A 12,057-nucleotide genomic window follows, 5' to 3' on the forward strand; every position below is an offset into this window, starting at 1 on the left:
CACTGTACTTTCTGCTCAAGTTGATCTTTAACAACTACAGAAAAAGATTAAACAGACCGGTGTATTACGAATCTTCCCTGAATTTTCACTTCTTTCTTCTTTGTGAACTGAATTCATGAAAGAGGTGCTCTAGATTTCATATCAAATTTTGCTATTGAAAGGCTTTGATGATTGAACATTAATGATAGTTTGATAGAGGAAATTGTAGCTGATGAAATATTGGGAAGAATATGACAGATTTATTAGATTTTGATCAAATGAATGATATTAAAGTAAGATGGAGATTCCATTGTTTTCTCATTGGAATTATGAATAAAATCACTGTTACATGAAAGCATGTACATTTTTAACAATTCACTTGCACTGTTGTGTTTGTTTGTCTTTCTGTTTTATGTTTTATGAAAGAGGTGCTCTAGATTTCATATCAAATTTTGCTATTGAAAGGCTTTGATGATTGAACATTAATGATAGTTTGATAGAGGAAATTGTAGCTGATGAAATATTGGGAAGAATATGACAGATTTATTAGATTTTGATCAAATGAATGATATTAAAGTAAGATGGAGATTCCATTGTTTTCTCATTGGAATTATGAATAAAATCACTGTTACATGAAAGCATGTACATTTTTAACAATTCACTTGCACTGTTGTGTTTGTTTGTCTTTCTGTTTTATGTTTTCAAGTCAAGCAGAAAGCAGGGTGAATTTTCTGTTTATATGAAATGCCACTGGCAATTTTACGTTTGAGGGCCTATGATTTTAAAGACAGGAAAGCGTACAGTTGTGATCATTCGTTGCTTTTTTTTTTTTTTTTTTACTGCCTTAGCCTCCAAAGGATGCTGGATGCATCATTTATAGTAGACTGTTTTTGTTGTATTTTTCGTGTAGCTTCTACTGGTGTCAGTATGATGCTGTTGTGACCAGTTAAAGAAGGTCAATTCGATAGTCACCATGTTGAGGAAAACAAGTTTGATTATTATGGCCTTTTCTTCCTCTTTAATATTACCTTGGAAAAGGGCATTTGCAGTTCATTCAGGTAAAAGTAATTTTGAAAAGTAGCAACAGCAGCCACAGCAACCGCCACCACATAAACAAGTACTAGCGTCATCTCATCAGAGTGGGAGAATGAGTGGATGGCTTTCATAATTACGTGGTTACCCAGGAACTATGTGATCTGAGAATGGACTGTTGCCTGTTTTGTTTTGTGGGTTTTTTTTTTTTCTCCCACCGGGTATTTATTGTTCTACATCAAACCTATATTCATCTAAACACATAATACATCATAATATAAAAAAAAAAACCCACAGGCACACGCTTTGAAAAACAGGCAATGAAATATCATGACTGAGACCATAATATCGTACTTAATTCTATGTATCAAGAAAACAGGTGTCTGAACAGACAGTTTTGTTGTGTTTTGCTTTGATATGTTTTTTTTTTCAAAAGTTGTGACATCTTTATGAAAATGCAGTTTAGTGTGTAGCAGTATTGAGAACATGTGATGTTGAATGAAAACTTACAAAGACTAGATGAAAATAAGGCCAAAAAAAAAAAAAAATGGTTTGTTTGCCCTTCGCGACCGACCGAAAATCACGGAAATTTCGGGTCGCCTTTTTTTTTTTTCTTTTTTTTTTTTTTTGCTCTTTCAAGTTTATTTTTTTCCACAAATTTCATCTTCTACAAATTTGTGAATGGTTTTAAACCGAACATTTTCCATTTTAAGCTAGAGAAAGAATAAAAAAGTCTAAAAATGTTTGTTTTTTCATCTCATCGACCCGTCGTAATTGTGTTCGGGCCGCGCGGGTCCACAGACTGCGTTTTATAGCATGCATTGCATGCTACAATGTAGCTACCTTTTTGGCTCACATGCGTGCACGCGCACGAAATCCAATCAATGCATGCAGGGCTGCACACTGGCGACCAGTATTCGCGCCAGCTTGCGCATTGGCGCTGCTCACGCACTGCCATGCCATGCAATACATGCAAAGCATGTATCTGCTTTTCGTTTGCTTGCGATCGGCGGTCATGCCAGACAAGAAGCATTGATAGAATTAGAAGCGCACGCATTTCTGGGTCATTAAACTCACGATCCGATCCCGGCTTCGCAGCAGCGTGGCAGTTGACATGTTAGAACTAATTTACTTGTGTCGATTTTAGAAAAGTAAAAACATATTCGATATTCAGCGATACAGTAAATGGATCTGATTGCGTTCAGCTTCATTTTACACAGTCATTTCACAAATGAATATTTTCATTCGTTCAGAATGATCTCACAATGAAGATAGGCGCAAAAAGGATCACGAAATCGGCCCTTCTGTGTAATTTTTAAGAACGCATGCACAAAATGTGAAGAGATAATACTAGGGAGAAAAAAAAATCATGAAATCATCGCAGTCCCGCTTACATATTTGAGGTAGAAATCGTCCCAAAAAGGATCATGAATTCGGCCGGCCGCGTCGTACACCTTTCAAAAGCTCAACGGTACGAAATGTGAAGAGATTATAGAGGAGAAAAAAAAAATAAAGGACACATTTGGTACGTGCATCAGAAAAGATTACAGCCGAATAAAAATTCATGAAATCAACGCAATCCCGTTGAAATTTGAGGAAATAATAGGCGCAAAAAGGATCTTGAATTCAGTCCTGCATGCCGTGTTGGTTATCAAAACGCATGCACATTTAATGCGACGAGATTATCGGGAGAAAAATAAAAAACACATTTTTACCCTTCTGGTGCGTGCATTACAAAATATTACATCCGAAGTAATTAATGAAATCGCCACAAACCCGCTGATATTTGAGGTAGAAATAGGCGCAAAAAGGAACGTGAAATCGGCCGTGTCGTATACCTTTTAAGAACGCATGTACGAAATGGGAAGAGATTAGCGGGAGAAAAATAAAGGACACATTTTCAACCCCTTTTGGCGCTTGCATCATATAGATTACAGCCGAGTAGTAATTCATGAAAATTTCGCAATCCCGTTGAAATTTGAGTAAACAATAATAGGCGCAAAAAGAATCTCGAATTCGGCCCTGCATGCAGTGTATAGTTTTGAAAACGCATGCACAAATGCGAAGAGATTATCGGGAGAAAAATAAAGAACGCATTTTCAACCCTTCTGGTGCATGTATCACAAAAGATTACAGCCGAAATAATTAACGAAATATCGCAATCCCGCTGATATTTGATGTAGAAATATATAGGCGCTAAAAGGATCGTAAATTCGGCCGTGTCGTATACGCATGTACGAAATGCGAAGAGATTATAGGGAGAAAAATACAGGACACATTTTCAACCCTTTTTGGCCCGTGCATCATAAAGATTACAGCCGAATGATAATTCATAAAATCATCGCAATCCCGTTGAAGTTTGAGGAAACAATAGGCGCAAAAAGAATCATGATTTTTGGCCGTGTCATATATCTTTTAAGAACGCATTTACGGAATGCGAAGAGATTATGGGGAGAAAAATAAAGAACGCATTTTCAACCATTCTAGCTGGTACGTGCATCACAAAAGATTACATCCGAAGTATTTATGAAATCGTCACAATCCCGCTGACATTTGAGGTAGAAATAGGCGCAAAAAAGTATCATGAATGCGGCCGCGTGGTACATCTTTTAAGAACGCACTTACGAAATTCGAAGAGTTTATCGGGAAAAAATAAAGGACGCATTTTCAACCCCTATTGGAGCGTGCATCGTAAAATATTACAGCCGAAGTAATTTATGAAATCGTCACAATCCCGCTTATATTTGAGGTGGAAATGGGCGCAAAAAGGATTGCGAATTCGGCCCTGCATGTCGTGTACCTTTCAAGAACGCATGCACAAATGCGAAGAGATTATCGGGAGAAAAATAAAGAACCCCTTGTATCGCGTGCATCAGAAAATATCACAGCTAAAATAATTCATTAAATCATCGCAATCCAACTGACCACCAAGAGCAGGTTACGCAGCAAGTTCGTGCCCTGATGTTTAGAAAAAGTCACAAACGCATACAATCTGATTTTGTTCATTTTCATTTTACACTAATTCACAAACAAACATTCTAATTTTTTCCTGTCTTTAAATTTTTTGTGCAATAAATAATGCAAGTTTAAAAAAAAAAATAATAATCTGTAGAATGTACATGGGGGGGGGGTACATCCATAAAAAACAAGAAAATAAGTTTGCAAGTCATTTAATGTTTTTTTATGTTGTCGTTGTTGATCGGTAAATTTTCTGTTCGGACCTGTAAAAAATGGTAAAACGGGGCATTTACCGGTCCGACAGAGACAGGTCGGACCGGCAGAAAAAATGGGTTAGTGTGCAGCCCTTCACAAGATGGCTACTTTTGCAGCATCCGTTACCAGCTGTCATGGCACCAAAATTGTTTGGAGTTCAGTTGCCAGCATCTCACTGGAAGGTACTTTTTTGGAGCTGTTTGCAAAATTTAACAAAGATGAACGTTAGTGTTTGTCAGTGAGCGTTTCTGCCTCGCGTACCGGGCCCTGGCAAGACATAAATTTGAATGAATCTCTTGGAGTTTTGAGTGCATTGACATGGAAAAAAGGGTACCCTGTATTAAAAAACAAAACAAAAAAACAAAAAAACGACCTACCGACCCTCTTGGGTTTTGACAATTAAGGGCAAACAAACACTTTTTTTTTTTTTTAGGCCTAGTGATAGATGACATGAAATGGCAAATGTGTCATAAAAAGCCTAGTTATTAATGTGTGTACATGTGCATTGTATGGAAGCAAACTTTGCTTTGTAGGAAAACTGAGTAACTTCAGTCCTGAATCATTAATGCTACAAAGTCCAATAATTTCTTTGATATTTGGACAATCACAATTTGTAATAAAAGAAATACATGGTTACGTGGCCTGATGGAATAATGAAAGCTAGGCATAATGAATACAAATGTTAAGATTCAGCACTTTTTTTGCCTCAACCCTGCTTGCACATAATGATACATTTTTGCTTTGTGGGCTGGAAAGAAAATAATAAGCATTTTGTCGTGGTTTCTCACGCTTGAGACAATGATTCAGATTTTTTTTTTTAATGCAAACAAGTGATTTGTATGAAATCCAGCAATTTATGCACATGTGTATGAGGAATAAGGAAATTTTATGGAGACCAATATATCCTAGTATTGGAGATTTTTCAAATTAGACATGAAAAAAAAAAGTCCTTGAATTAATTTCTTGGACATAATGGAAAAAGGCAATGTGGAAAAATGAAGTTCAGGTACTATATGATGCAGAGACTCCAACCCCAAGCACCTTCTGATCTGGAGATTCTCCCGCCCGAAACCCCTAGCAAACGGGAGACCCCAAGTTGATGTGTGCGAAGCACGAAGTTCCTAGGGTTCTAGATGTTCTCTGGTGCTATCTAAGGCTTATTTTTTCAACATACGATAGCAATAAGTAAGAAATCCTTTCCACCGGGAGACACAGAGCCAGGGCGGGAGAAATCAAATCTCCAGCGGGAGAACGGGAGATTTTGCAAAAATGGGTTTTCGGCGGGAGATCTCCCGTCGAAAACGGGAGAGTTGGAGTCTATGTATGATGACAATGCACTTGTCTAAACACACCTTCATCTTTGATGAGGGGAAAAAAAGAAGGAAGATATGTGTGTGAATACACCCACCGTATTCATGAATTAAGGTAATTCTAGTCCATAGAGTACTTTACACCAAGTTCACCAGACTCTCCTGTTGTTTACATGAATGTGTTGCACTCAGCACCTGGTCCTTCCGGTCGTGCAGGGTGTAATTTCAGCTGTCGCAAAGTACCTCAGTAGTGGGTTATTAAGAAATGATGTGACTGGGAGAATGCAACTTTTCAAGCACACATGCATCTCTTGTTATTGAGGAAAGAGCTGAATTTTTTTTTTTCTTTAACGTGGAAAAACAAATTTTAATGTTACCTGAAATAATTGTGATGTGCTCCCCTGGTAAGATGACAGAGTTTGAAGGCAGCATGCACATCATATGCTTGATTTCCATCTGTAGAAAAACACAAATTCAAAATCCTACAAAGAAAGATAGAAAAAGAATTCACATTAAATATAACTTAATGTTGGTTGACCAGATGTTGGAAGTCAAAAGGACTTGTTCTGTAGTGCTTTACACAAGAAATTGTTGCACAGTAAATATTTAGGTGGTGGATTCAAGAGGGTTAAAGGGACATGTGGTTGTGCTGTAGAGGGCGCTTCAGCTTTTTTTTTTCCTTTTGTGAGATAAACTGTTTTCAGTGGCTTCTATGGTTTCAGTGCTTCAAGACTGATGGGATTTTTACCACATCATGGAATTCATTCGGACTCATATTCTGTCATCTTTGTATTTAAATGAAAATGTACCCCTGTGAGAGTCTTATTTACCTTTTTTAAGAGAGCAGGTGAAATGGCTTGTGTTTTTTTTTTTTTTCTAAATCAGTTCTTATAAAGGAGTGACACATTGCTACAGGGACCACATAAGAGGGCTTTCTCAGCTACGCGACCTAGGTTGCGTTTATCAACTCTCCCATGTTTGAAATGCTCTTGAATACCAACTATCAAGACGCATTTGTAAATGCCTTTTGGATGGCGTTTCTCAAGTTGATGCATTTATTGACTTTGTCATATGTCAGTTGGGAGGACTTGTCACTGGCCAGCTCCATTGCACAGTTCGACCTGAGCAGCAGAGATTTCGTAATTGGCAGTGGTTGGCTTTGGGTAGGTCCTAGCTACAAACGCTTTTCTAAACAATTTTGCGTTAATCAGCTCTACACAAACATGTATCTGGCTCGAATGCGTTTGCGATCATATTTTTTTTCGGCATTTTAGAAATGCGCTTCTAATCCCTCAATCAAATTGGCTTTGTGTTTATTAACTGCCCAAAACTCCCTGAAAATTGTTTGGAAACCTTGATTCTGTTCCAGAAGTGACTTGAGAAACACATCTTTTGATAAATGTGTGATTCTTTGTGGCTAACGTTAGAAATGCAAGAGGATCGAGGGTTCAAGAGTGTCTAAAATGCCATCTGATATGTATCACAAGGTTATCCTTCAGTCATTGCAGTGCAAGACAAGCACAACACCTGCCTGCACTACTATGATCTACTGGAGATTCATCGTTTTCTCTTGACCCAAACCCATATTATTCGATGTTTCGCATTCCCATAATCTTGATTCAGGGGATGATCTGATTCCATGGGTTGTAAATTGTGTCTACGCCGTTCCACACCAATGATATCAAAACAGTTTAAGGGAAGCAAATTGGAACGATTTCCTGTACTTGAAGGCCCTCTGCCCTTTCTCAAGGAAGGTCGCATGGTGAAATTGAACAGTGTAATGACTGCCGCTTCTGTTACCACTTGCCTAAAATCGAGGGCCATCTCACTTCTGGTTTGAATTATGTCTCCTGTTTAGTGCTTGCGTAGGCTCACTTTTCATTATGATAATGGGTCCTTGCGTGAGTGGTAACAGGCCATAGTGCTGACCCCACTGTGTAATCCAGAATGAAAGTGACCTCTGAGAGTAGTCATTATAATGGCCATGTACCTTTGCCCCAGGAGCCCAGGTCAGCGGGTGATGAGTGTCATAGTCTTACCTTTTTATACTTTTTTGGGTTAATTTTTCATACTGTTTTGCCAAGTTTCACATACACAACATTATATTTACTCTTCACTCATTATCAGTATTAGTATATCTAGAAATTCCCTCCAAATTATGGTTTTATGTAACGTATCACAGACACAAGCGTAAAGTTTTTTTTTTTCCTTTCTTGCATCAAACAGAGAGCGGAGAGGGTACTTTTTCTGATGTGTCATCACATCAAATTGTATGCGTAGAAACAATGCCAGTCTAACAAAGCATGGTTTTCAAAGTTATCAAGTCAACATGGAGTTTACTGGAATAATTTCGTAAGCCATTCGTGGAATGGTGGAATGATATTGTAGGCCATTATCTGTGTCAAAACCAGAAATTTTTGTGTGCATAAGACTTTTACAAATTTTGCAATAAGCCACGATTTGTGAAGATAGAATACACAGGAGAGGTTTTGTCTCCACAATCCAGTGCATAAATTTTACACCTGGTACTTGCAATATTTTTGATGGTGGGCAATTCAGGAAAGTTCACTCAGGCTGCAATTTTAAAAAATTTCTTGCTGCGAATGTTTTTGGTTTTACAGTGCTCAAATGACACGGCATGAATGGTTTCAATACTAGACATGCTGTAACTCATGATTCTGCCTGATACATTATGGCAACATACAAATACACATTTTCAGTCTGATAGGGAAAAGAGGGGCTGTCTCCCAAGTTCTATAACCTAGACTGCAAGTGAGTGACTGAAATTGTGAGACTAAACCCTCTGATAACTTCGCAAATAAACTGCCCATTGCAAGAGCCTGTGTAGTGAGTGAAGCATGTGGATGTGCAAGAGTGACTGCCACGCATAACACATCAATTGTGCGATTGTGTGTGTGTGTGTGTGTGTGTGTGTGAGACCATAGCATGTGTCAGCTATTATTGCCGAGAGATATTGTAGGATCCCTGACATGAGGAAAGAGAGAAAGAGAGAGAGAGAGATAGAAAGAAAGTGTGTGAGAAGGGGAGAGAGATGGTAAGATGGTAAATCATAACGAGAGAGGAGATCGGGATGAAGTTGTTGCAGGGAGCGATCGAGGAGGCACTCTGAGGAACGTAGCAGCATATCCTAGTGTTGCTCATCCCCTATCAGATGCTCCTTCCTCCCAGCTACTGCTTCCAGTACGTGTATCATCATCCTTTCACCCATGTGAAAGTTTAGCCGAGGAGCTGCATTCATCCACACGTCTATCATATATCGAGTAGGATCTATAAGGATATGGCTGCATAAAATGCAGGGCGATTTTCTGCATCGGTCTTTTTCTTCACTGACCCTGGTCAAATGATGTAATGCCAGACTCTCCGCAGAGTTACCCCCATCTGGTGGCAGGGGAAGGCAGAGAGTAGAGGTACAGCTGCCTGGAATAACCTGAAATGTATCTAGCCTGCTCTTTGATCACTGCTTGTGGCTCTTGTCTCCATGACAGTGATAGCGGGTGAGAGGCATCCTGGAAGATTGATGACATCATCTGAGTTGGACATCTTGGAAGCGAGGGATTCTTGATGGTAGGAAGTGGATTTTATGGCTGCGGGAAGCGTGTCCATTCGCGAAATTTCGGTCTGTGCATTTGTCACTCTCAAGGAGTTGAAATAGAACGAGGAGGATGCTGAATCGGAAGTCCTTGTGGCGAGCAAGGAGCAAGTGATGAGGATGATGAATGTGTCATGACAACGCCTCGCTGGCGTTTTCCGTCCTGCTTTCCCTTTGTCCTCCAATGCTTGATGTATGCCTACGCTGCAGTTTATCAGATTGTACCAGGGGATTTGCACTCCTTTTCACCAAGGTTTTGCATCTATACTACATCTTGTGCAAATTCCTAGAGGAGATGAGCTGCAAATGGAACCATGGACACTGATTTAATATCATTATTAGTCTCATCCTATTCTGTATGATCTAATTCTGCCGATGCTCACTGGTTCTTGTATTTGTATTTGTATTTTCTTGTATTCTTTCGTTTGCTTTGGCATGTGGAAAGAGAGGGGGTTTATTCAGGGTGATATTTAATTCTTTGAGGATGATTTGTACAAGACATCAAGCTCTTGTTTTTATCTGTGAGTGGGAGCTACACAACCCAGGATTGAAGAAGGATTTTTTTTTTTCATCTCTGCTGTATGCTTGTGTCAGTTTTTAGGACATGACATTATTTCTTATACTCAAAAGTATCATGTATTATACATATATACTTTTACTCACTTGTAAACACTATTTTCAGCATAGATTTACAGGATAGCCGTTCAGGTACAAACACTGTTGACTAATCGACCTTTTGCCGTAAATGGTACAGAATTGTAATTGACCCTAAACAATCTTGACCCCTAATTGTAGAAAGATTTTGTGTAATACATGTACAACTTGAATATATTCTGAATGAGAAACATACTGGTTAGTATTCTGGGACAAGGCCATGCAGCATTTTAAACGAAGTGATGTAATATGATGAGATAGGTGATTTATCTGTCTACCTCAACACAAAAGTGACTCCCTGTACCATAAATATTCCAGTTGCATTCATTTTTGGGGGGTGGTTGTCCTTGAAACACTAGTGTGGGAATATTAACCGTTTGATTGATGTATAGCCGGGGTGATTGTACTTCACTTCTGTGACTTACTTCAGCTGTATGCTTGCATGAACAGCATATCATGTCCAGAACACGGAACATTAATTTCAGTGACAAAGCATCATGTGAATGTTATCATCAGTTTGGAACCAAAAAGGGCATTCACTTCATGGTTAACAGCTCAGTTGACATGAGATTGACAATCATCAACAAGTCATGCCGATTTGTCTCTTTTCTTAGCGCCTGATCAATATTCTTTTATACTGTATGAAAAGCATTATGTCCCTATAGTCTAGCTCTGTGTCAGACCTGTATGTGAATGAACAAGTCAGTACATGTACATTCTAATTTTTGTCAGGGACTCATTACGCATGCTAAGATGCTAAATGATCAAACTCATAAGCTGCCCTCAAAATGTGTATTTGTGTAGGTTGGGGGGGGGGGGGGACTGGGGGATAAGTATGACATGTTTAAAGGGACACAGTGATCTGCACTTGAAATGGTCAGCAGAACTGGTTTTGTGTTGCAGCTGATATTTGGGTTTACATAGGTACTTCACAGAACTGATCAATTTCTTCTTCGAGAAAATGTTTCCTTGTTCAATAAGTTGCTTTTGCCATGTGGAGTTGGTGGTAAGGAAGACTTTGATATTCTGCAAAGTGAGTGCACACTCTCAAGTCACTCTCAAGTCGCGCTCAAGTCATGCTCGCAGTGCATGTAGAACTGGATGATGGTCTTCCCTTAAATGCTCCTGTGCGTAGGATAATCCTACAGAGAAGCTATCATGTACATCCTCATGTTTTACTATATAAATATGACTGTTCCAGAGCATTGCCTTTGCATCTACTATGTACAAAGTGTAGTCTCTTGCGTAATGACAGAGATCGATCTCTCCCTCTCCCTCTCTCTTCTATAGAGCTTCTGCATTTTAATGGTTACCATTATTATCTCAACAGTAGATTTTAAAGGATGTTGAACAAAGTTATAGCAGATGGCAATGTATAATGAAGATGTTATTCTTTTCATTATCTCTCGCCTAATGAACCACCACTTCTGGAAGCTGGGCATTAGGATCACCCAGGTCTGAGAGGTGATTTCCCAGGTGTAATGCCTTATCAGTTCCTTGGCAGTTAGTGAAAGAACCCCATAAAATCAGCCCCACAGCGGGAATGCACTGTCTCTCACGTCATTAGTAGATTCGTCGGACGAGCACTCGCCTAATTGGCTTTATGGCCCCAAGTGCGTCTTATTCAATTAGTCCTCCCAATTAGTCCTGAAACACTGGACAGTGTAATCCCGACCTGCTCTGCAGACTGGCCCCCTGTTTTATCGCAGTTTCTCAAGTTGTTTGCATTTTCAGTTAGAAGTGCAAAGAACCAATTTTAACTGAAGATCCTTTCAGAATAGCTCAAACAATTGATAAAGTCAGTCATCTTGAGAGGATATTGTGTAAACACTACAAATTTGTGGGAAATGAAAACATAGCTGAAATCCAAACTTTGGAGATTTAATGGTGTCCAGCATTGTGAATGTATGATTGGAAATCGGGTCACTTCTCAAAAAAAAAATGAAGTTTTAGTGCATCAAAATTGCAGATATTGTCTTTTTAATCCATGATTGATATCACTTAAATATCAATTCAAATTAAGAAATGTCTAATGACAGAAAAAATTTTTCCACATGATTTATTTTCGACTGAAAGAACAAAGGCAGCCCTCTTTAATTAGATTACAACTACTGTGGATTGATTGTCCATGAATCATTCAAAAAAAAAAATTACAAAATTTATCAAACTAATTCAGTAATTATCAGCAATATTTTTTTTTTTTCAAATTTGCAGATAGAGCTAAATATCAATAGATTTCTGGACAAAATCAAGGGTCAG

This window comes from Diadema setosum, chromosome 5 (assembly GCF_964275005.1).
Source record: "Diadema setosum chromosome 5, eeDiaSeto1, whole genome shotgun sequence".
NCBI lineage: Eukaryota > Metazoa > Echinodermata > Echinoidea > Diadematoida > Diadematidae > Diadema > Diadema setosum.